General features: G+C 45.9%; 1 pseudogene; it reads right to left on the bottom strand.

The window, feature by feature from the left end:
• Nucleotides 1-220: 220 nt before the first annotated feature.
• Nucleotides 221-26,498, bottom strand: part of LOC100988361 (uracil-DNA glycosylase-like) — a 39,532-nt pseudogene continuing 13,254 nt past the window's right edge.

The raw sequence follows: 26,498 nt of genomic DNA, 5'->3' as shown, positions 1-26,498 counted from the left end.
GAAATATCAAGGGGACGGTGTATCTGGCTGCAACTGGAATGCCTGCTGGGTTGGGCCCAGGGGATCCCTTTTTCAGCAAAATCACCCCAACACCTTATTACTGAAAGTCTAACCCACCAGGCAAAACCAAGGAACAGCATGCACCGAACTACAGCTGTACCAAAAAGGTGCACCTCTCCAACATTTAACCATAAAGGTAAGGGTGGTGAGGAGAGCCGAGTGAGTATTTGACCTCATCTGTCTTCCGAGAAGCTTGCATATTTTAGGCCAAAGCCATGACGCAGAGAAAGACATTTGGCCAAAGAGTTGTCTTTGCTGTATCTGTCTGGATAAAGCTGCCATTTCTGGGCATCCTGGTTCAAGGCTGCTTTATGGAAGCTTTGCTCCCTTATGCAGAGTACTTAAGAATTAATGGGGAAATTTTCCATTCGCCTTCATAACTGGCAAATACTTCAACAGCAGCTTCTCAAAAACCACCAATGGAGAAAGACCACCCCTTAGGTTGAGGATCACAGCTCCTTCCAGTCGATGGACTTCTTGCCGGACTTCTGAGACAGCTCATTGGTTTTAGAAAAGTGTCTACATCCGGTCGGGTCTGGTGGCTCACACCTGTAATCCTAGCACTTTGGGAGGTGAACGTGGGCAGATCACTTGAGGTCAGGAGTTCAAAACCAGCTTGGTCATCATGGTGAAACCCGGTCTTTACTAAAAATACAAAAAATTAACTGGGCATGGTGGTGCGCACCTGTAATCCCAGCTACTCGGGAGGCTGAGGCAGTAGAATCACTTGAACCTGGGAGGTGGAGGTTGCAGTGAGCCGAGATTGTGCCAATACACTTCAGCCTGGGTGAAAGAGCAAGACTCCATTTCAAAAAAAAAGAAAGAAAGAAAAGTGTCTACATCCAAAGAACCTCTATATGCAGAAAACAGGGAGGGATGAGCCAGCTGCAGAATGTGGTGCTGTTTCCTATCCATGGCACTGCCCTTCTTCTGAGCATAAGAGCCCCAGAGCAAGAAGACAAGCCAGATCGAGTTCTGATTTAGCCAGGACACAACTGCGTCAGTGAGTTGCTCCCAGCCTCTCTCCTTATGAGAACTGGCTTGATGGGCCAGAATAGTGAGACAGCATTGAGTAAAAGAACCCCTTGTTTGGCCCACCCAGATAAATCTCCATGCTGAAGGTGAGCAAAACCATCTATGTCTGCAGACAACAATTTTTAAACACTTTCTGAGCTGGGTGGAGGTGGAACATGTCTTTGTACGTGAAAGCAGAGCCTGTGAGCTTGACTGGGTCCATGATATGGATCCTGTCTGGGAATTAGAACCTTCCCATCTCTTATGTCACACATATGGGTCTAGGTGAAAACTTGGTGTGGGGGTGAATAAACAATGTAATGTCTGCTTTATTCTGCACAAATCTCATTACTTTTATAAAATACTTTTCCCTGAACTGCACTGAGGTACTTCTTCCAGCTCTCACTAAAACCCATGGGTAGTTGTGGACCATGAGTCTGTGTTGGCCCATGAGTCTGGGAAGTGCCCTGGTCTTCCTCCTTTAGATGTGAACCAACTACTCAGTGCTCAGCAGTGAGGAGAACAGCATGCTGGGCTCATCCTGCCTGGCCCTGGCTTTCTTGATGGGGTGGGCCTCTGCATCTCAGTTCTCTTAAGCTACAGCCACCACTCCAGTCCCCAGGTCAGCTGGCTTGGGACTGTGGGAAAGAGACTTCCCAGCCAGACTGGGAGAAAGGAAGCAGTAGACTATCTTCTGGCTGTTCATCCCAGAGCTGAGGAGGGAGCAAATACACAGCCCAGGGACCCACGAGGCTTCCACTGGCTGTAGCATTCAGCAATTCAATTTTTTTTTTAATTAGCTGCATATTTGTATCTGGGTCTCACATTATTTCACTGTGATTTGGAGGTTGTGATGGTTTATTTTACGTCATCTTGACTGGGCTAAGGGATGCCCACATAGCTGATGAAACATTATTTCTGGGCATCCCTTAATGTCTGTGCAGGTGTTTCTGGAAGAGATCTGCATTTCGGTTGGTGGACAGCGTAAAGCAGATGGCCTTCACCAATGCAGGTGGGTGTCACACAATTCATCAAGGGCCCAGAGAGAGCAAAAAAGCAGAGGAAAGGTGAGTTTGCTCTCTGCTTGAGCCAGAACACCCAACTTCTCCTGCCCTCAGAGGTCAGCACTTCTGGTTCTGGGTCCCGCTCAAATGGGAACTGACACTGTCAGCCCCTCCCCACTCCCACCCTTGTTTCTGAAGCCTGCAGACTTGGGCAAACTGCACCATGAAGTTTCCTGCTTCTCCAGCTTGCCAGTGGCGCAGACGGCAGGCTGTGGGACTTCCCAGCCTCTGTAATCATGTGAGCCAGTTCCTGTACTGGTTCCTTTTCTCTGGAAAACCCTAAGACAGGAGTCAAACATTAGCCACATTTTACTAAGCTGTTGACAAAGTTTTCAATTGGGGTTGGAGAAAACTATTTCTCTACATCACAGGACAAACTGTCCTCATTTCTGTCACTAAACATTCGTATCAATTCCTGCAGTTGTCATCAGCCACTAGCACCAATGTCTGACAGCAGCAGAGATTTCCAGGGGCCTTAGTGCACTCCAAGGCTGGCCTAATTTGGGGGACATTAGGCAAGTTGCGTAACCTCTCTGAACCTCAGTTTCTCTGCTGTAAGATGGAAATTCTGCCAAGGCCTATTCCACGAATGGGTCATTTGAAGATTTTTTTAAAAAAACTAATTGTCCGAACTTTAATCTTGGCACAGAGTAAGGCTCAACAAAAGCTACTTTCACTTTTTCTGTGTAGTTGCTTCCAGTGCTCCCGTTGCTTCTGGGTCAGACAATGCAGTAAATGTCTGGACAACTATAGCCATGAACATGAGGTGTTCATGTAAATGTAAGGGCCAGGGGAGAGTCAATTATCAGCATAAGGATGATAAGCAAGGCTCTCTCCATAGAAATTTTTTCTTATAATATTCCAAACATTATAATGCTCTGTGTCCTCCATTATCCTAGTTATTAGCTGGAGTGACAGGCATGAGCTGTTGCTGACAATGGTGTTACTCATGAGCACATGACTGTTGGTCAACAGCCTTGTCCCAGCTGGAGGAAGTCCACGGTCTAGTGACTTAGAGAAGTAGTAAAAGGAGACAACCAGGTAATTACCACACACACACACACACACACACACACACACTTTCAATAAATAATGTAGCTGTTCCCTGTGTGTCTACCCTTGATATAATTTTTTCCTTTGTTTCTGATGAATAGACATAAACCTAAAAAGGAAGTATCCCAAGTATGTCTTGGCCACTTTTACTATATAGATAGACTGATGGGCAGTACAGATATCAGTAGGGTCCCTCTGCTTCTTATAATCTAGCTAAGAGTGGGTCAGGCTATGGAATGTCTGTGACCTTCAAGAGTCCTCTGATTTTTAGAATCACTTCTGACTTCAGGCACCCTACTTCTGCTGATTTGGAGAATTTTAGGAACCATCTGAGTCCTTCCAGTTTCTAATTGTCCAAACCAACCTGGAAGCCAGAAGGCAAAGGTACCCATGGATGTAGTTGACACAGCTGAGCCTCCCATCACAGAAAGCAGGGTGGAGCTGAAGATGCTAGTGCAATACGTGAGCGTGTGTGCGTATACAATATGCCGCGTGGGTTTGGGTGATAGAGTCCTTTGTGTGTCTGTATAGGATTGGGAGTGGAGTGCACTGGCGCATCCCTGACCAGTTGGAGACAGGAGAAGCATGGGATGCTCCCTTCCAAGATTCCAATTCCCTTCCTCAGATGGACTCTTGAATTCAGCTAGACTAGATAGCAGAGGAAAACAGCTGGCTGATCCATGCCTCTTCTGTCTTCTTGGCTGATTTCGAGTTCCCCGGGCCCTCCCTAGGTGTAAGTGTCACCTCAGTGGAGCAGACCCTGAGTGACACAGCAAGCAAGATGCAGAGGAGATGGGAAGCTTTGATGGGAATCAGGATGTAAAGTGAGCCCATCTCAGGACAGGGGCCTTTGCAACAAATCAGGCCAGAGAGGGCGTTCCAGCATGCAGCGTTCACCTGAGAGGAGGAAACGTCACCTGGTGGGCAAAGACTGAGAATATGCAATAGCTGAGGGGTTCTCAGGGCCCCTCATCTGCTTCCCCATGGGCTTAGGCCATCTCCTCACCTGCTCACGGGGTTCTCTCAGGCAGATCTGCCCTCCCACTTATACTTCCTTCATTTCCCAACACGTCTGCTTAACATCTTGCTCCCTTCCTCTTAGGCACTTTTGTTTTATCACCTAATTTTTAACTTTCTTCCCCACTTCCAATCTCATCTTCCCTCAAAACACTTCTCATGGTCTCCATGAGGTCTCTCACTCCCAGGGATGTTATTCTGACCGTATAAACCTAGAAAACCATATCTGAGCACGATAACCTAATTTGAAGATGTCATCCAACATCCTGCTACACTCAGCCTAGTCCCCTAGCACTAGCTGGCTCTGCTCACAGCCCTAGGGAAGACACTCTTTCCTACCTATATGAAACCACACTCGTAGGTCACAGCCAATTGTGTCAGGTGCATTTACTGACTCTGGAGAAGACAAGCCATGGGTGGCCAGTGCCCACTCACATCTGTTATTGCCCAACTCTTTGAACAATTGAGGGAGTTTGGAACTGAGTCAAGTCAGCATAGAGCACTAGAGAGATGTCTCTGGCCAGTGAGATCCCCATCACTGCCCTCTGTCCATCCTTCTTTCTTTTTTTTTTTAGCTCGGTCACCCACCCAGGCTGGAGTGCAGTGGCGCAATCTCAGCTCACTGCAATGTCTGCCTCCTGGGTTCAGGCAATTCTCCTGTCTCAGCTTCCCAAGTAGCTAGGGTTACAGGCGCCCGCCACCATGCCTGGCTAATTTTTTTATATTTTTAGTAGAGAAGTGGTTTCACCATGTTGGCCAGGCTGGTCACAAACCCCTGACCTCAGGCGATCCGCTTGCCTCAGCCTCCCAAAGTGCTGGGATTACAGATATGAGCCACTGTGCCCAGCCTGCCCATCCTTCTTAAGTCCCATTTGTTTAAGTCTGTGGATTTAAACCAGAATGCAAAGCTGGACTGCAGATCACCTAGCTAAGCACCATTTTCTTTGTCTGTTGATCCAGGTAAACGGTTTGGTGAGTTTCACTGATACCCATCAGGAGTTTAAAGATGAAGGGCAAGAGAGTTATGGGGTCCACCCTTTGGCCACATTCTGGCTGGGCCCACCCTACACGAAGAAGTTGTCTTTATAACGCTTTCTGTATAAAACCTTATATAACATATATATTATACATATTTTATATATATATATATAATTTTATAAAGTTTTCTTCATAAAACCAGTCAATGAAGATTTTTCTTTTGTATTTTTACATAATAGTCATTTTCATCTGAATAGCTCATGAGAAAGCCAGTGGGGACAAGGACAGCAGTTAAAGACTCTGTGTGTATCCACACTGGAGCAGCAACCTGGAATAGCCAGAGAACTTGGGCTTTGAACTCACACTAAACTGGGTGCAAATCTAAGCTCCAACACTTCCCAGCCGTGACTTTGGGCAAGATGTTTGAACTCACTCATTTATTTACTCAGCAAATATCTGTTGAGCCCCTACTATGGCCTGACTAGGTGCTAAGCCCTGGGGCTACAGCAGAAATAAGACAGACATGCTCTGCCTCTACTAAGCTTCAACAGCGAAGAACTAAGCAGTTACCCTATTTGTGTTGTTAAGACAATAACTATTGTAAGAGCTATTGTGAGATCAGAATATATATATACATATATATATATACATATACACATACACACTCATATACACACCACAGGCCTCCATCAACATGACCTTGCTCCCTTTTGTTTGAGTGAAACAGCTTCTGGGCAGCTTGATGCTTTCTAGAATCTTGGCCTCCTGGCTATGTCTGCATATTTTCTTCAATGTCTAAGGAGTACTTAATGAGTGTCAATAATCTGCCTGGCACTGTTCTAGGCACTTGGGTCACATCAGTGAACAAGACAAAGTCCCCAGGCTCATGGAGGTGCTAGATGGAGCCAAATGATGATCCCTGACATAACAAAGACAAAAATTGTGCATTGTCTCAGTTCCCGAGACCCCGCAAGCAGACTCTGAGACAAGAGCTGGTGCAGGGATATTACCTGGGAGGTCATTCTAGGAAGCACAGGTGAGGAAGAGGGATGGGGAGGCAAGGCAGGGAAGAGAAAGATAATTAAAAACACATCGGTAGCCTGGGCAACATGACCAAACTCCATCGCTACTAAAAATAAAAAACATTAGCTGGACACTGTGGTGCACGCCTGTAGTCCTAGCTACTTGGGAGGTTGAGGTGGGAGGATCCCCTGAGCTTGGGAGACAGAGGTTGTAGTAAGCCAAGATTGCACCATAGCACTCCAGCCTGGACGACAGAGCAAAACCCTGTCTCAAATAAACAAACAAACAAAAAGCATTAATGAGCAGAGGGTTACGGTTAGAGTTAGCCTGTTTTTAAACATCATAAGCATCAAATCATACAGGATATATGTATGTCCTACTTTGTCCTACCCTTTCTGCTCAGTCAGCATAATGGGTGTGAGATCCTTCCATGTCCCTGGATTGGTCTGAAGATTGCTCCTTCCCATTGCAGCGCAGTAGTCCACCATGTGACTCTACCATAATTCACTTCCCAGCCCAGGGCCTTTGCATTGTTTCTGATTTGGGGCTGTAAGCACCACTCTGAAGGTCTCCCTTAGATGAACACATGCTCATTTCTATTTGGTATTTACTCAGTGAGGCAGAATAGGGTCTGGAGACAGGGAACCTAAGGCTGATTTGTGCTGACTTCCTAGAACTGAATCCAAAGGAAAACCCCACCTTTCTACACTCAAGTAACAAAAGGATAAGAGGCTACTCCCTTTGCACTGCCTTGCAGATGAAAAATGAAGAGTGCCTATAATTGGTCCCCTCCCACAATCATTCAGGCTGGTCATGGGGCCAAGTCTTCATGTTTAACTTTGTAACTTCACTTCACCCTCTGATTGGTCACTTCTTGTGACCAATCAGACTGGTTGCAGGCCAAGTCTTCATTTACATAGGGTGTAACCAAGTAACCAATGGGAAACTCTGGAGGGTATTTTAAACTCCAGAAAATTCTGTAACCAACGCTCTTGAGCCACTTGCTCGAGCCAGCTCCTACTCTGTGGAGTGAATTTTTGTTTACATATATCTGTGCTTCCATTGCTTCATTCTTTCATTGCTTTCTTTGTGCATTTTGTCCAATTTTTTGTTCAAAACGCCAAGAATTTGGATGACTTGTAGTCAAGACCCTCCACTGGTAACACCAGGAGTGGAATTGCTGGATTGTAGAGTTTGCATAGATTCAGCTTTGGAAAATAATTAGCAGATGTTTTGCAGGCCAATTCTGAAACAAAGAAAATAGTTACAGGTTTGACTGTTTTATACTCAACATGAAAATAGTTTGTAGACAGTCCCATGTGGGGTTAAAAATAAATATTTTTACAGCTGAAGTGACTTACTCTATTAAGAAGAAGAATGTCAGTGAGAAAATTGGCCCTCTTGTCGGCCAATATCCAGGCCTTTGGGGAACCCCTGAGGAAGCATCCTCCTCATATGCCACTTTAAAATTAAAACATGCCAAAGGGGGACAGCTGGAGGAATGCAAGTGTCTCAAATGCCGTCTTTTATCCCCCCAAAGGTGTCTCTCCGCTCCAATTTCCAGAAATCCACACCTCATCTCCACTATTTTCAGGCTCAGGGAAGATGTTTATTGTTCAGTAGATACCTGTAAGCATCAAGATTTGGGGAGTAGGGGGATATGGAGCAGTTGTAAGGATGTGAATTCTTGATTCAGACACACCAGGTATTAAAGCTTGAATCCTAGCGAGTGATCTTGGATGAATTATTTACGCTCTTGGGTTCTGGTTTCTTCATCCACAAAATGGACAAAATAACAGTTCTTCTCACTGAGAGAGATTATGGAAAGGACTGTCTGAAATGCATGAAAAGGAATTAGCATAGGGCTAGCGCCTAATTCTCAGAAAACATTAACTGCAATCAGCATCATCGCTGTGGTCATTTGTATTTGCTAGCTGTCAGAGTGGGGATGTTCCCAGCTGTGCAGCACCCAAGTGGGCACTGAAGGTTCATTCTCCCCACCTCTTTCTTCCATGCGGCAACTAAGTCATCACTCTCCCCACCCCAGCTCTCTGAGGTAGCAGAAGAATCCAGGCTACAAGTGCCAGAATCACATCACACTGAGCTTGCTAATCCTTTTTGCCCTCAGATCTGGTTAGCTAGGGAGGGGAAAGGCAAGAGGAGGGAGGATGGCAAGTTGCAAACCCAGGACAACAAAGCTGAGCTGCCTGAAGCCTGCAGCCAGGAGCAAACGGAAACAAATTAGTTCAATCCCAGAATGTAAACCATCATTGACAAAGATGCATGGAAAAGCCATGCAAGGAAAGCCTGCTGCAATTTCTCATCTAGTTAGCAGAGGGATCAATGCCACCGGCACAGGCCCCGTAGAAGACACTGCGTGCGGCAGCATGTGCAGGCCCTGGGGCCTGGGACCCCCTTTTGGGGCTCCCAGATGCATCAGGTGCCAAGGTCAGCTTTGGGGGAAGGGGACTTGCCCTCAGATGTTCTAGTCCATATATTATAGTGCCTGAGAGTCCTGCATGACAGCTTGATTCAGGGATATAGAATTTTAGGACTTGGAGGATATTTTGTCCAGAGATTTTTATATTCTAGAATTCCATGAATGTGCACTGGGGGCTAGGAGGATGCTGTGAAGATAGGGAAACACTGAATAATAGGTGGGCTCCCAGCTTCAAACAGAGCTGTCATCTGTTTCGGATTGGGATGAAGCATATGAAATTGCCATTTTTATTGGCCAAAGGCAGCTCATTATTGACAATTTCATTTGGTTACATGAGGTGCAGGCTGGATTTGATCCTGAGCAAGCCACCAGCTCCAGGAGGATGGGACAATAGGGTGCAAATCACTTCTCCATCTCTGCACCTGAAACAGGACCTGGCATATGCCACAGCTGGAATAGCAAATGAATGAAGCAGGTGTCAATGCCTTCATGGGTTCTTTCTCTATTCATTCACACATTTGTGAACAATCATTCATTGGTATTAGTATGCATCAGATACTAAGTGCTGGGTTACAACAATTAAGCAGTACTTTGTTTAAATATAGTTAAACTACTTTAACAGCAGACAGACATTAACCTTCCCTGAGGCCATTTATAGTCCAGTGGGTGAGACAGACATTAAACATACAGTGGCCTGAGTGTTTATTACAATTGCAATAAGTGGTACAAAGGAAAGAGGGCACGTAATCCTTCAGTGTTTGATGTGGTTTGGATGTTTTGTCCCCTCCAGATCTCACGTTCAATGTAATCTCCAGTGTTGGAGGTGGGTCTCATGCTAAGTGTTTGGGTCACGGGGACAAATCCCTCATGAATTTGGGTGCTGTCCTCAGATAATGAGTGAGTTCTGGCTCTGAGTTCACACAAGATCTGGTTGTTTAAAAGAATGTGGCACCTCCCCCTCTCTGTCTGGCTCCTCCTCTCACCCTGTGATACTCTGGCTCTCCCTTTGCCTTTCACCATGATTGGAAGCTTTCTGAGGCCTCACCAGAAGCAGATGCCAGCACTATGCTTCCTGTACAGATTGCAGAACTGTGAGCCCAAATAAACCACTTTTCTTTATAAATTACCCAGTCTCAGGTGTTCCTTTATAGTATGCAAGAACAAACTAACATAGTACTCATTAGGTGCAAAGTGCAAGGGTGGCCACTGGGAAGGTTACAGTGATAAGATGTTGTCCAGCTGCCAAGAGAAGAAAGTGTAGTAGACAGTATTGTGCTCAGAAAGCTTTGGTATCTCTCCTTTGGAAGAATGGTCCTTACCTCACCTATTGAGCTCAGGCATGGCCAGGTGACTTGTTTTAGCCAATGAAATGTGAGCATGAGTGACTCGTCATTTCCAGGCAGAAGATTCAAGCCTCGGTGTGCCATGCTCTCTTTTCCTATTGCCACCCACTGCTGCTTCTTTAGCGAGGGTCCTGGAATACAGGCCCTGGGAAGCAGAGTCCTCAGCCCTTCCCAATGGGTGCAAAAACCGCCTAATAATTTCAGGTTGTTTGTTTCAGACTGTTTCAGCATAAGCTTGTCTGACTAACAGCAGTCATCCATGCCCTTGCCCTAATCTAACATGAAACCATGTTGTAGATTTCCATATTTCTCTCCAGTGCTAAGTACAGTAGCTTCCATGTGGTAAGTACCAGTAAATGATTGCGAATGAACAATTCACCACAGGATGTGGTAATTGCCATAAAAGAAGGGCAAATCTGGCGTCCTGAGAGCTCAGAGAAGGGAGAGCTCAGCTTTAAGCTCCAGAATGAGAGCATCTTGAGCACAGACCGACCCTAAATGCTGGGTAAATAACAATGAGTATTACAATCACTATTATCATTCTAGTCCAGTTGTGTTTGGGGAATGGCTTACAGGTGAGTGAGAGTGGAGCACATCATACTGCCTATGGTCTTTCTTTATACTCCAGAGGGCATGAACATTAGTAGCTGTGGCCTTATATTCTTAGAGCCTCATGATCAGAGAAGAGCATGCATCCTTCTCAGCTCACATTTTTTAAATCCCAGGGAAGACTTCCTATTGGCTCAGTTGAAGTCACATGTCTTTTCTCAAACCAATCAATCATTGTGGTCTCTGGGTAAAATCCAATTGAATAGCCCAGCCAAAATTTGGTCCAAAAAGAACAGTATCTGTTCTAGGAAGAACAGAGTCAGAGTCATCGTGAGTCAGGCAGGCTCCCCATTTTTATAAGTTTAATGCAATCATTTATAGAGTACTTACTGCTGTATGGAAGACTCTGTGCTTGGCACTGTGGAGGAATATAGAAGACATAGAAGCAGAAGTGGTAATGGGAGTTGAGGAGGCAGAGGCAAGGAAAAAGTAAAGCCCAGACTGAGTCCAGCCCCTACTGCACAGACACTCCCTCTGGGCTGCCCTGCCCTGGAATGTCTCTCCACCAGAAAGCTCTGCTCCCCTCCCAGCACAGCCCCCAAAGAGCTAAAAATCAACGCCACTCACTCCTCAGCCTGACAGCCAAGCTGGATGAGAATGAATGGGACTCTGTGAGGCATCTTGCAGCTCCCTCGACAATGCTCTGCCCGTACACTCTGTTCTCGTGATTTCTGTCTCCTCTTCTGTGTTTACAGGGTTGGGCAGCTGCTACAGCCCTTGCCTCTTCCCTGAGTGCCTCAGAGTGACAGAGATGAAGAAGCCACTTGGCTCTAGGAAGTGTGGCCTGGCTTTGATATGGTTTGGCTTTGTGTCCCCACCTAAATCTCATCTGGAATTGTAATCCCCCATGTGTAGAGGGAGGGAGGTGATTGGATCATGGAGGCAGTTTCCCCCAAGCTGTTCTCATGATAGTGAGTGAGTTCTCATGAGATCTGATGGTTTTATAAGTGTATGGAAAGCTCCTCCTTTGCTCACTCTTCTCTCTCTTGCTGCCTTGTGAAGAAGGTGACTGCTTCCCCTTCTGCCATGATTATGAGTTTCCTGAGGCCTCCCCAGCCATGCGGAACTGTAAGTCCATTAAAGCTCCTTTGTTTATAAATTACCCAGTCTCAGGCATTTCTTTATAGCAGTGTAAGAATGAACTAATACTGTGTGAGAACTAATACAGTGTGAGAATGAACTACTAACAGTGTGAGAACAAACTACAGGCTCTGTCCACAGTCAGCACTGTGCAGTAGGCCCTGAAGCGAGAAGGAACTAAGTCTAACCAGAGCCCTGTCTCTCACAAGCTGGCTAGCCTGGGATGTTAGAGCAACTGGGAATGCACTGGGCAGTACGTTGCATTAAAATAGGACTGCAGTGACAAAAACAAATCAGGGTTTATTTTTCATACAAACAAGAAGTTCGGCTTTAGTGGCTCAACCACCAAAGGCCCACCAACTCTGAAACTCTTTGGACCTTTTCATTTTGCAAGCTGGTCTCTGTAGTGCTAGGCATTGCATCTGTCAGCAGATGAGCACCGAAGAGGGGTTTAGGGTGGGACAAAGGCAGTGGGACATGTCTTGTCTGTCTCTTTTTATCAGGAGAGCAAAACCTTTCCCAGAAACTTCCAACAGGCTTAGATCTCATTGGCCAGATCAAAAGAAACAGGGAAAACAGATATTTTGCTTCTCCAGTCTTCATAGTGGAAGACAACAGTGAAAAAAGTATTGGGAACAACCACAGGTCAGCCAGGTGTCCGTGTCTGCTCCAGGAAGTTACCTTCTTAGCCCCATGCACTAGTTTCCCAGAGATTCCGGAACAAAAGACTGCAAACTTTGAGTGGCTTTAAAAACAGAAGTTTTTTGCCTCACAGTTCCAGAGGCAAGAAGTCCAAGACTGGTGTTGACAATGTTGGTTCCTTCTGAGGGCTGAGAGGGAGGATCTGCTCCCAGCCCCTGCTCCAGCTTCAGGGCTGGCTGGCCATCTTTGGCATTCCTTGGCTTGGAGAAGCATCACCCTGACTCCTGCCTTCATCATCACATGGTGTTCTCCCCAGGTTTGTGTCTGCTTCCACATTTCCCCTCTTCATCCGGACTCCAGTCTTATTGGATTACAGCCCACCCTAATGACCCCACTTAACTTCATTATCTCTGTAAAGACCCTGCCTCCAGATAAGGTCACATTCTGAGATACTGGGGGCTAGAAAGTCAACATATAAATTTGAGGGGGACATGGTTCAACCCATAACAGTCCCGTTTCTTAATCCATAAAATGAGTATAACAAGAGTTCCTGCCCCACGCTGGTTGTAAGACTTACACAGGGTGATCCACATAAGGAACTCCCATCAACGCTGGCCCAGAGTGAGGACCCAATACACAGCTGCTGTGCATGGTTCCTGGGGCTCCGCACCTCTGAGGCTGAGGCCAAGGTCAGGGCCAATGGAAGGAAGATGAGGCCAAGAAGGAGAGAGTCCCATCAGTTCCCAGCCCCTAGAGTTTACCCGTGTCCCCAGTGGGACAGACATGACCTGACAACTGACTAGCTGGCCCTCATGATCCAAGATGGCCCCATCCTCGGCTGCTCAGGACAGCTGGCCACCTGAGTTGGTGGGACTTTCGTCTATAATCCAGGGTGGCCTCATATACTTGGTCCCACAGAGCTCCCATTTCCAGGAAAGCAACCTTTAGCAGCTCCAAGGGAAAGGTGGAGGAGTGGGCTCCCCAGCCCTCACTTGGCAATCTCTTCTCTTCTGGGCAGTAATGGAATCCACCTCCTCTCCTGGGGGCCACTTCCCACAAGAGCAGGACAGGCTGCGATCCCAGGTTCCAAGGGGCTGCTCTCTCTTCCCACTTGAGTGTTTTGAGTAAATTACAAGGCTCTTATCAGTGGTGGGGGCTTTATTGTTCTGCCAGGACATCTCCCTTTGTCAAAAACACAATAACTTGTTGTAAGTGGTACTTTTTTAGGTTTACCAAGCAGACAGACTAATTGTATCTTTTAATCTGGGTCAAACTGCTCTTGCTTATTACAAATTGGCTCTGAATCCTAAAAAGTTGGGGGGGAATGTGAGGAGCATTTGCAAATAATTTAGAGGCAGAATTACCTTCAGACAAACATTATGTTATGTTGGGGAGAAATGCTTACCCAGGCCTCAGCCCAGTTATGCTCTGGTTGGCCCAGAAGGAAGCTGAGGGACAGAGAATGTTCCCTGTTACAGATTCTGGCTACTCATGGAGCTCGTGGATGAGGGGAGCCAATTTGGGCATAGAACCAGGCATTACAACCTGGATAACGATTCCCAGAAGTATCTGGTACTGATCCTGTAACCTGTAAATGTTACCTTATTTGGAAAAAAGGGTATTCATAGATTTTACTGCATTAGGGAGTTTATGCTCGGTTATTTGGGTGAGCCTTAAATGCAATCACAACTGTCCTTATAAGAGAAAGGTGGAGGGAGATTTGACACAGACAAAAGAAGAAGACAGAGCTTAGAGTGATGCAGCCACAAGCCAAGGCTTGCCAGAAGCCACTAGATTCTCCCTAGAGCCTCTGGAGGGACTATGGCCCTGCTAATACCTTAATTTTGGTCTAGTAAAACTGACTCGAGGCCTCTGGCCTCCAGAACTATAAGAGAATAAATTTTCATTATTTTAAGAAACTAAGTGTGTAGAAATTTGTTACCGCAGCTTTAGGAAACTAACGCATCAGGAGATTCCTGCTGGTGGCTCCACTCTACCCAAAGAGGACTTTCCAAGGCTGAAGAGGCCCCCAAGAGACATGGAAAGTATCATAGAAAGATTGGCCATTGGCCGGTGGTGTTCTAGCTCCTGTGTGGCTACTTCCTAGTTGTGTGACCCTCTCTGAACCTCAGTTTCTTCATTAGAAAAGTAAGAATAACCAACCTCCTCACTACATTGTTGAATGATTACATGACAAGACACACATAAACCAGACGCTGGCATGTCACCACTGATGATCAGTGAAGGTTACTTTTTTGCTTAATTTTTATTGTTACACCTCCATTGACTTTCCAGGGGCTATTGTCAGAGTCATCAAGCAGTTTCTTGGGGCACTGTAGACTGTACTCATATCCTCTGCAAACCCCTTAATTTGCCAGGCAGTGCTATTTGTAAACTTCATGAGCTCAGATCATTGAGGGTTAATTTCTCCTGACTTCAAACAGTTTGCAGAAAACGTTGATGCCAATGTAAAGCAAACTGGTGCTCAAGCCAGAAAGGTGACATCCATAACAATGAGGCCAAGTGGGATATTTATTTCACCCAATTCACTAAAAAGAACACTATTTTTGACAAAGGCAATCAAAGAATTAGCTATATCCATGCACCTTTGATAATTGTCCTTGGGTTGAGGCAAGGCTGGCCTTAACCATATTCATGATATGTTTCCAAGGGTACTCCTGGACTACCCATCTTTGAAATACCTTCACTATCAGAACTATAAGTTCCACTGTTAGAGATTTATTCCTTTGGTGAGCTCAAGCATGGACCAATTTAGAGTCAAATATCACTAAGAAGCCAATTCTAGTTGTTAATAACTTAATACATTGCAGTTTGCAATTTAAAACCTTCCAGTGTCTTCCTGGTGCTTCAGAAAAAAACTACATAATTTTCATGGTCTCCAAGGCCTTCACAATCTGATCTTCTCTTCCTTGCCCTTGTATGTTTCTTCTAGTTGTTCAAATGTTCTATGATCTCTCTCTCTCCTGCTTCAGGCTTTTGCACAGGCTGCTCTATCTGGAGAAGATATTTAAAACATACTGACCTCCTGGGGCTGGGAACTACACAGGGAAGGGGAAGAGTGAACATGAGGATAATGGGACATGGTCCTCAACGTGGTCCTCACACTCAGGATGCTTGTCTTCAAGTAGGAGTCACTGCTGAAAAGAAGCTAAGAACAGGTAGAGCAAGCAGCCCAGATGCGAGACAGCTAAATGCTACAGGTCTTAGGAGAGACCCTTTCTCCTAGAGGTGGTGGAGGGGATCCAGGACGTAGCAGAACCTTTGAAGGATGCATCACACTTAGCTGTTGGGGGAAGACTGTTGTAGAGCGTAATTTTTAGGTGGAAGGGACAGCTCAGGCAAAGACACAGAGTGGACAGAATGTGAACATTCAGAGATGAACAACAGTGGGAACAAACACTGAGCACTGGGAAATTACCCCAAATCACAGCAGTCCCTCATGACCTGACCCCACCCATCTCCCCATTTCCTCTCACTTACAGTGGCCCAGCCACGTGGGCCTTCCATCTGTGACCCCACTGAGTTTGCGGTTCCCCAGTTAGGGCCTTGGCTCATCCCTTCACTCTGCCTGGAAGCTTTCTCCCTCATCCCTCCCATGGATGCTCCCTTCTCACCCTCTCCATCTCAACCACTCCCCACAGAGACTTTCGCTACCATCCCCTCCAAAGTGTGTCCATGCTGTTTTTCTCACTCAGTGCCTCTTTCTCGGTACTTTCTGACATTTAGCACAATTTGAGATTGTATTTTTCTTTGTAGATGATCTGATTAATGTCTGTCTCCCCTCTTATATCATGAGCTCTGAGAGGCTAGAAAAGGGTCTGTTTGTCCAGTACTTGATGAAGCCTGGCAGAGTGGGCACCCAGTGGAAACTCATCTAATTAGTTGGTGTGTGTGCGTGGTTGTGTGTGCCCCTGTGTGCACGTGTGTGTTTGTGTTATGGCTAAAGACTAAGATGAGTTAATGTACAGCATAGATTTAAAAAGTATCAAATTAATTAATTGTGCTTTTGTATACTTTAATTCTGAAAGTTAATTATTTGTCTGCTGAAGGCCTGCTGCCTTGGTCAGAGACGCTAGCACAGGGGAAGGTATAGTAAATGGTGGCATCCCAGTTTGCAATGAAAAGCATAGAATGCAAGCACATTTATGAAATACAGACATCACTTAGAACAGGTCTGGAACCAGGCATAACTCCTTCAGGTGACAATTGGTCTTGTGCATAGACCAGAATGGAGTTATGGAAATACAAGCCAGTAGCCTGTAATCCCAGCGCTTTGGGAGGCCGAGGTGGGCAGATGACTTTAGGTCAAGAGTTCAAGACCAGTCTGGCCAACATGGTGAAACACTATCTCTGCTAAAACTACAAAAATTAGCCAGGTGTGGTGACATATGCCTGTATTCCAGCTACTTGGGAGGCTGAGGCAGGAGAATTGCTTGAATCTGGGAGGTCAAGGCTGCAGTGACCTGAGATTGCACCAGTTCATTCCAGCCTGAGCGACACAGCAACACTGTCTCAAAAACAAAACAAAAACAAGCCAGTAATTTCTAGGCAGATTTTTCTCCTGTGAGCTGTTTGCCAGCAGCCATTTACCTGGCAAACTCTGGATCTAGAATTCTCCTTCTTGGTAATTCATGATTACACAACTCTGATGTTGGCTGGCTAACGTTGACTCTGAACCCTCCAAAAGGAAAGTTTTCTAAGCAAATGAACAAAAATCATGAAATATCAAGGAAGCAGGTCAAATTATTTAGGAAATAGAGGTAGCCCATACCAACATAGAGGAATCTATTTACATACAAACAATATATTAATTATAAAGCATTCTTTACTATTCCTTAAAGCAGGGGACTCCGAAGGATGTTCCTCTATATAATGCAGTAGCCTTATTAGAGTTTCTGTCTGTGTTGAAAGGCAACACAACTGCCTCTCCAGTACATTAGAGTGAAAGAAAGGGAGGAGAGAAAGGGAAGGAAAGGAGGAAAGGAGGAAAGTAGGAAGAAGACAGGGAGGAAGGAAGGAAGAAAGCGGGGGAGAAGGAGGGAAGGAGGGAAGGGGGGAAGGAAGGAGGGAGGTAGGGAAAGGAGGAGGGGAGGAGAGGGGAGGTGAGGGGAGAAGGAAGAGAAGGAGGGAGGGAAGGAGGAAAGGAAGAAGGGAAGGAAGAGAGGGAGGGAACAAGAAGGAAGGAAGGAAGGCAAAAAGAGAGGGAAGGAGGTAAAGAAAGAAGGAGAGAAGGAGGGATGGAAGGAAAAAAGAAAGAAGGGAGAGAGGGAAGAAGGGGAGGACTTGCAGCTGCCATTTGCCCAGTGCTTAGTGTGCCAGGCATTTGTGCTAAATGTTATACATACTTCATCTTTTAATCTGCCAGCCACCCTCTGAGATAGGTATTTATTATTATTTCCATTTTGCAGATTAACTGAGTTGAGGTTTGGAGCAGTAAAGCTACCTACTCAAAGTGGCAAGACCATATGTGCAGGGTATAAAATCCAAGTCATAGCTGAATGGAATAGCACATTCCTCCTCCATCACGATCAGACCACATCGCTTCTAGATCTTATCGCTCTGAATTTCCTTCAGGCAGAGGATCCTTCCATGGAATAATGCAAGTGCAGAAGGCTTAATCCTTCTCTCTGTGCGTGTGTGCATGTGCCCATGTGTGCAATATGAAATCACTTTAAAATACCATGTAAACCATAATGAGGTACCTCATTTCCAAAAAGATCAGTTGGCAAGCATTTTAAAAGTTTGACAAGTCAATCCTGGTGAGGTAGTGGAGCAGTGAGAACTTTCTTACCCCTCTGGTGTAGATATAAACTGCTAAAAATCATTCAAGAATGCAATTTGCTGATTTCTAGAAAAGCTGAAGCCATGTGACTCCCATGACCCAGCATTTCCAGACCCACCTGTATAGACAGGAATTTTCACACATTTACATAAGGAGTCACATGGAAGAATATTCATTGCTATAGTGCATGAAATCTAACAAAATTAAACTTGTTGGATTTGGAAAGATACCACGTATCGGTTAACAGGAAAACGGATAAATAAAGGGAGATCATGATGCTGTGACAGTTTGGCTGGAAGTTGAAGCAAACTGGAAACCCAGAACTCCTGGCAACAACATGGAGAACTATCAAATCAATACTGAAAAAAAAGAAATAGCTATCGGAGACGACCAACAGTGTGACCACACTGATTCTCTAAAAGTGTAAAAGCACATGGACACATACAAATGAAATAAAATTTAAAATCATATATGGGAAAATTTAGGACAGCAGTTACCACTGAGGGAGAGAAGGAAGAAGGGAATTGTACAGTGAAAAGGCTTCAACTGTGTTTGCAATGTTTTCATTCTTAAGCTGAGCGATGGGTATGTTAACATTTATGAAATATTCTCTATAAGTTTTTTTTGTATTCCCAAAATACTTCAACATAATGCAATTTTAAAAGAGGAAGAGGAAGACTAAGTGTTTTGCTTTCTATAAGAAATGCTACTGGGGGATAGCAGGGCTGAGAAGTGGCCAGACTATTTGTGAACCTGGATAAAGCTTCTAATTTCTCCTGGCCTGGTTGGAGGTGCCCTGCCCTTGGCAGGTGGTCCAGCCCATGATACAGCTGCACACAGCAATGCCTGTAAGCAGCAAGCATCGTAAACCTCCCGGGATGCCACCTCCAGCCTGCTGCAACTCAGAGCATGTTCCCTGGGAAGCCGTGTTTTCTCCAGGTGAAGGATGGGATCACTCCATCTCTGTCACCTGCAGAGAGAAGGAAGTGCTATGGAGAGACAGATTAGATCATCTATTATCAAGTAGGCATAAGACCGACCAAGGAGGCACCTGCCACTCGCCAGATGTTCTATTCATTATCAGAGTCGTGGGGAGGGTGGACCTTGATTCTTCCTCTCTGTCCCCTGAATCCAGACTCTCTAGGGAAGAATCAGACAGGAGACTGGATCATGGACCAGCTCCCTCAAAACTGGCCTGATGATGGGGTGGGGTGGGGCGGGGATTGCATCACAGGCAGCACAGAGTACATTACTCCTAGGCTGTGGAAATACTCAAGAAGAGAGTATAATATTTTGGAAGGTTCTTGTGTTCAGGCCAGTGGTAAAGCATGATGAATGTCTCCCCTGGGACACTTAAACAAAAGCCCAGCCAATACTACCATCATTGTCATCATCATCATCATCGTCAAATGCTTACTCTGAGCCAGAAACTCTGCTAAGAGTTTCACCTGCATTTTCTTATGGACTTATGGCAAGGTCTTTACAAGGAAACAACTATGCATGTGCCCAGGTGACAGCAGAGGAAATGGGCAGGGGGAGGTAAGTAACCAACTGAGCTCCACTAAAGTGAACTGCCACAAACATGCCATCTTCTCTACCTCACCATTGACCTGTCAATGACCTCACCCAGGCATCCGCTCCAAAGGCGGGGAGGTGGGCAGGGTCCCTTTGCTTCCTTATATCCCAGAAACACTCTGGGCAGAAATGGCACACACAGCACCTAGCATCCAGCACCCAGCACCCAGTACAGCCTTCTCTAACCAGCCAAGGCCCAGCGATCCGGGCTTTGAGAGCATTAAAATTTCTAAAACAGGCACCTAGGAGTGTTACATGACTTTCCTGAGAACCCAAAAGGCTCTTCATGACTTTATGAATCTTCAGAGATGAGGATGAGCATGGCTGTTAGGTCTCCCACCAGGCGGCTAGCAAGACCTAACCCTAAGCCCCATCCCTGGTCATCTAGGGGATCCCCTCATCGCTCATCCACTCCTAATTGCTGGCTCTTGGAAACAAGCAACACAGAGTGACTAACTCCACCAGCACCACCACCATATCACCACTACCACCCAAAGCCCACTACCTTCCAAATCTAGGGCACATCACCATCTGATCTGGAAGCCTCTTCCTATACGTCTGATGTTCTGTTTCAATGTCTGAGCCCAGATGTAGACACTCTATAAAATACCCCGAGCTGATTCTGATGGTCTTACAGATTTAGTACACATGGCCTTAAGCTATAGAAAGTTCTAATGATAGAATTACAGAATTCCATCTTGTAGTAGGAGCAGGAGGCGATGGAGATGTCAGCTTTTCTGGCAGAGAACAGAATTATGCCCCCAAAACTTAACTCCCCACCCCACCCCCTGCCCCTGGAAACATTGGTTAGCAATCAGGTCACACAGGGAGAAATTACCCTTTAGAGTTTCACAAGCCAAGGATCTACATCAGCTCCACTCTACTCTGGCCCCCAGACACCCTCCCTCCCTTTCCCTAAAATCATCCCATCTGCAGCCAGGCTCATTTTCAAAGTCATGTTCACTTATTTGTCTGGACCACAAGATGCCCAGGCAGATTGCATGTTCTAGGTCCAAGGGAGGTGTGTTAGTCAGCTCAGGCTACCATAACAAATACCACAGATCGGGTGGCTTAAACCACTGAATTTCTTCCTCACAGTTCTGGAAGCTGGAAGTCCAAGATCAAGGTGTCAGGTCAGGAGTTCGAGACCAGCATGGCCAACATGGGGAAACCTCATCTCTACTAAAAATACAAAAATTTGCCGGGCTTGGTGGCAAGTGCTTATAATCCTAGCTACTCAGGAGGCTGAGGCAGGAGAATCGCTTGAACCCAGGAGACAGAGGTTGCAGTGAGCCAAGATCGAGCCACTGCACTCAGCCTGGGTGACAGAGTGAGACTCCGTTTCAAAAAAAAAAAAAAACAGGTGTTGGCAAAGTCGGTTTCTTCTGCGGCCTCTCTCCTTGGCTTATAGCTGGCCATCTGCTCCCTGTGTCCCCACAGGGTCTTTCCTCTGTGTGTGTCTGTGTCCTAATCTCCTCTTCTAAGGACACCAGTGAGATTGGATGAGAGCCCACCCTTGTGTTATCTCAATTACTTCTTTAAAGGCCCTATCTACAAATACAGTCACATTCTTCAGGACTCGGGGTTAAGGCTTCAAAATGTGCACTGAGGGGCACAATTCAGCCTGTAACAGGAAGGAAAACAGCTTGCAGAGAAATGCAGGGAGTTTGCATGCCATTCTCTCATCCACTGCGATCTTCCACCTGGATTTACATCTCCTTTCATTCCTCTCTGTTCCCCCGAAACTCTAAATCTTGACATACTCTAATGTTTTATATTAACCCATGATATTATATTTTCTCTTTTTTTTTTTTTTTTTTTTTTTGAGACGGAGTCTCACTCTGTCACTCAGGCTGGAGTGCAGTGGCGCAATCTCGGCTCACTGCAACCTCCACCCCCTGAGTTCAAGTGATTCTCCTGCCCAAGCCTCCCAAGTAGCTGGGATTATAGGTGCCTGCCACAGCACCTGGCTAATTTTTGTATTTTTAGTAGAGACAGGGTTTCACCATCTTGGCCAGGCTGGTCTTGAACTCCTCACCTCGTGATCCACCCACCTTGGCCTCCCAAAGTGCTGGGATTACAGGCATGAGCCACCGCGCCCAGCCTCTCTTTTTTTTTTTTTTTCTTTTGAGACAGAGTTTAGCTCTTGTTGCCCAGGCTGGAGGGCAATGGCATGATCTCGGCTCACCGCAAACTCCGCCTCCCTGGTTCAAGTGATTCTCCTGCCTTAGCCTCCCAAGTAGCTGGTATTACAGGCATGTGCCACCATGCCTGGCTAATTTTGTATTTTTAATACAGACAGAATTTCTCCATGTTGATCAGGCTGGTCTCGAACTCCCTACCTCAAGTCATCCACCTACCTCGGCCTCCCAAAGTGTTAGGATTACAGGCCTGAACCAACGCGCCTCACCTATATTTTCTCTTTACAGCAGGAATTACAGAAAATTTAAAGCATCACTGCAAGTGCAGGAGATGAGCCCTGGAAAATATTATCATCATGCCCAACGTTGGCATGCATTCTCTTCTCCCTAGTTGGGCTCCTCTGTGCTCATTAATTAGTTCAGTGAAGAGCAGCCATCAGTCACTGGTGGACTCTTCTATAAAACTCTATTTGATTTTCTTGAATTATCACCTGAGACAGGGTAAACAGGAGATGCATGAAATATTCTGGAATTCCAAATTGAGAGAGAGGCATCATGCCAGGCACTGGCACCCATCAAACTGAATGACTCAGAATTTACACAGATAGGATGGAGGCCGGAGAGGACGAGAAGAGGTAAGGACAGGGTGGAGCTGAGGGAGTCCCCGGGTTTGTAAGCCCACCCAGTTCATCACAACTGGAAAGACAACAGCAGCCTGGACCTCAGCCTGACTGAACCCCAGATCTCCAGATCAGCTCTGGGGAGAGGATGTTTGCAGGTGGTGTCCATTACCCCAGATAGAGAAAAAAGCCAAGAAGGCCCTTCTGACTGATAGTGTTGACCTGCCTTCAGCAAACAGTCTCTAAACATCAACAAAATGGCATCAGGAGGTGGTTTTGGTAAATTGTTTGCTTGACAGAAGGAGTCATTATTTTATTTTATTTTTCAGCTTTTATTTTGGCTTCAGGGGGTACATGCGCAGGTTTGTTACATAGGTATATTGCATGACACTGAGGTTTGGGGTATGAATGATTCTGCAACCCACGTAGTGAACATAGTACCCAATGAGTAGTTTTTCAGCACATACCCACCTCTCCCTTTTCTAGTAGGCCCTGATGTCTGTTGTTGCCATCTTTATGTCCATGTGTACTCAATGTCTAGCTCTCACTTATAAGTGAGAACATTCGCTATTTGGTTTTCTGTTCCTGCATTAATTTGCTTAGGAAAATGGCCTCCAGCTGCATCCATGTTGCTGCAAAGAACATGATTTTGTTCATTTTTATGGCTAAATAGTATTCCATGGTGTATATATATTGCATTTTCTTTATCCAATCCATTATTGATGGGTACTTAGATTGATTCCATGTCTTTGCTATTGAAGAGTCATTATTTTAAAAAGCATTTGCCAAATTCTTGTGGATATTGCCCAAAGTGTATTTTTCCCAGCACTCCTCCTGTCTTGGGCCAAAGCCTTTTCTTGACCAGAAGGCAAATAATGACCAGAGGTAGATCTTGACATTGAGATCCAGAAATAGCCCCAATTGCTCAACAGAATCTGTTATTTGGGAAAAGGTTACTTCAGGTGAGGGAGTTTTGAGGATGCCTGGGTTTACTGCAGGTGCCAACCTGCAGCCAGCCCTGTCCCCAGAGCTCTGTCTCCAGACTCCACCTATTCCCTCCATAGCTGTTCTGCTCCTCCAGGCCCTTGCACCCTGCCCGGCCCAGATGTGTTCCCCCACTCCCCACTGTCAATGCCCTCTTGTCTTAGGAGTGTGTCTAAAATGTTAACACTATATGGATCAAAGAAATGTATACTGTGGCTTCTGGAAGCCAGATATGTATAAGCTCTTCAGAAGCAACTTGGAAATGGCTGAACTGAGACTGGCCTACCCAGCACTTGCAGGAGTGAGAGATCTCATTAGGCTGGACTTTCTCTCCCTTCCAGGAGCCTGCTGTTTAGAGACCAGCAGTCGATCACTTGGGGGCAGGGAATGAGGGGAATGAAATCTGCAGCTTTAGGAAAATGGAACTGAAAACATTTAACTTTGAATCATAAACAGAAGCAATAAATTAGAGAGAGGTCAGGGAACAGGAAATCAAGAGAGGAGAGGCCTGTTCCCAGGAAATAAGGAGATTTGGTTGGGCAATGACATTCAGCAGCCTTTCATGGAGATACTGATCACTGGGGCTGGCTGGCTGCTGCACCACTGTCAGAGGAGTCTGGCCCAGAGGGGATATTCTGAGGCTGCCCTTCACTGAATTCTCTAATTGTCCCCAGAAGCACAGTCCTAGGCATAGATATTTTACATCAGAGAAAGGGACAAAGATCCCAGTTGGAAGTGGGCATCCTCTTGCAACCCAAAAAGGGATGCATGGTGCAGGTTCTAGTGGGACTTTTCAAAGACAGGATATATTTCTAGCATTTCTCCAGATGATAACAGGATTTACACCTTTGGGCAATTGCATAAACTCCCTGGCAATACAAGTCTATAGCTGTTCTGAGGGCCCTGAGTCAAGTGTTTTGTAGGGGCGAGAAAGGCTGAGATGAATGAAACATGGCTCTAGAGCCACCCAGTGTAATGGGAGAGACAGACACATTGACAACAAAGCATAATATCAAGCAAGGCGGTTGGTGATGAATTGATCTACATCAGTATGACATAAAAATAAGTCGGGGTGGAGCCAAGACGGCCAAATAGGAACAGCTCCAGTCTACAGCTCCCAGCATGAACGACACAGAAGACAAAGGTTTTCTGCATTTCCAACTGAGGTACTGGGTTCATCTCACTAGGGAGTGTCAGAAAGTGGGTGCAGGACAGTGGGTGCAGTGCACTGAGCCTGAGCCAAAGCAGGGCGAGGCATCCTCTCACCCGGGAAGCACAAAGTGTCAGGGAATTCCCTTGCTTAGCCAAGGAAAGGGGTGACAGACGGCATCTGGAAAATCGGGTCACTCCCACCCTAATACTGTGCTTTTCCAACGGTCTTAGCAAACAGCACACCAGGAGATTATATCCCGCGCATGGCTCGGAGGGTCCTACACCCACAGAGCCTTGCTCATTGCTAGCACAGCAGTCTGAGATCAAACTGCAAGGCAGCAGTGAAGCTGGGGGAGGGGCGCCTGCCATTGCTGAGGCTTAGATAGGTAAACAAAGCAGCCAGGAAGCTTGATCTGGGTGGAGCCCAATGCAGCTCAAGGAGGCCTGCTTGCCTCTGTAGACTCCACCTCTGGGGGCAGGGCATAGCCAAACAAAAGGCAGCAGAAACTTCTGCAGACTTAAATGTCCCTGTCAGACAGCTTTGAAGAGAGTAGTGGTTCTCCCAGCACACAGCTTCAGATCTGAGAATGGACAGACTGCCGCCTCAAGTGCATCCCCAACACCTGAGTAGCCTAACTGGGAGGCACCCCCCAGTAGGGGCAAACTGACACCTCAACGGCTGGGTACTCCTCTGAGACAAAACTTCCAGAGGAGCGATCAGGCAGCAACATTTACTGTTCACCAATATCTGCTGTTCTGCAGCCTCCGCTGCTGATACCCATGCAAACACGGTCTGGAGTGGACCTCCGGCAAATTCCAACAGACCTGCAGCTGAGGGTCCTCACTGTTAGAAGGAAAACTAACAAACAGAAAGGACATCCACACCAAAACCCCATCTGTACGTCACCATCATCAAAGACAAAAGGTAGATAAAACCACAAAGATGGAGAAAAAACAGAGCAGAAAAACTGAAAATTCTAAAAATCAGAGCACCTCTCCTCCTCCAAAGGAACGTAGCTCCTCACCAGCAACAGAACAAAGCTGGACAGAGAATGACTTTGACGAGTTGAGAGAAGAAGGCTTCAGACAATCAAAGTACTCCGAGCTAAAGGAGGAACTTCAAACCCATGGCAAAGAAGTTAAAAACCTTGAAAAAAGATTAGACAAATGGCTAACTAGAATAACCAATGCAGAGAAGTCCTCAAAGGACCTGACGGAGCTGAAAACCATGGCACGAGAACTACGTGACGAATGCACAAGCCTCAGTAGCCAATTCAATCAACTGTTAGAAAGGGTATCAGTGATGGAAGATCAAATGAATGAAACACAGCAAGAAGAGAAGTTTAGAGAAAAAAGAGTAAAAAGAAACGAACAAAGCCTCCAAGAAATATGGAACTATGTGAAAAGACCAAACCTAAGTCTGACTGGTGTACCCGAAAGTGACGGGGAGAATGGAACCAAGTTGGAAAACACTCTTCAGGATATTATCCAGGAGAACTTTCCCAATCTAGCAAGGCAGGCCAACATTCAACTTCAGGAAATACAGAGAACACCACAAAGATACTTCTGAAGAAGAGCAACTCAAAGACACATAACTGTGAGATTCACCACAGTTGAAATGAATGAAAAAATGTTAAGGGCAGCCAGAGAGAAGGTCGGGTTACCCACAAAGGGAAGCCCATCAGACTAACAGCTGATCTCTCAGCAGAAACTCTACAAGCCAGAAGAGAGTGAGGGCCAATATTCAACATTCATAAAGAAAAGAATTTTCAACACAGAATTTCATATCCAGCCAAACTAAGCTTCATAATGAAGGAGAAATAAAATCCTTTACAGACAAGCAAATGCTGAGAGATTTTGTCACCACCAGGCCTGCCCTACAAGAGCTCCTGAAGAAAGC

Source organism: Pan paniscus, chromosome 18, assembly GCF_029289425.2.
Source record: "Pan paniscus chromosome 18, NHGRI_mPanPan1-v2.0_pri, whole genome shotgun sequence".
In the NCBI taxonomy this organism is placed as follows: Eukaryota; Metazoa; Chordata; class Mammalia; order Primates; family Hominidae; genus Pan; species Pan paniscus.
This window is presented reverse-complemented; position numbering and strand designations above follow the sequence as displayed.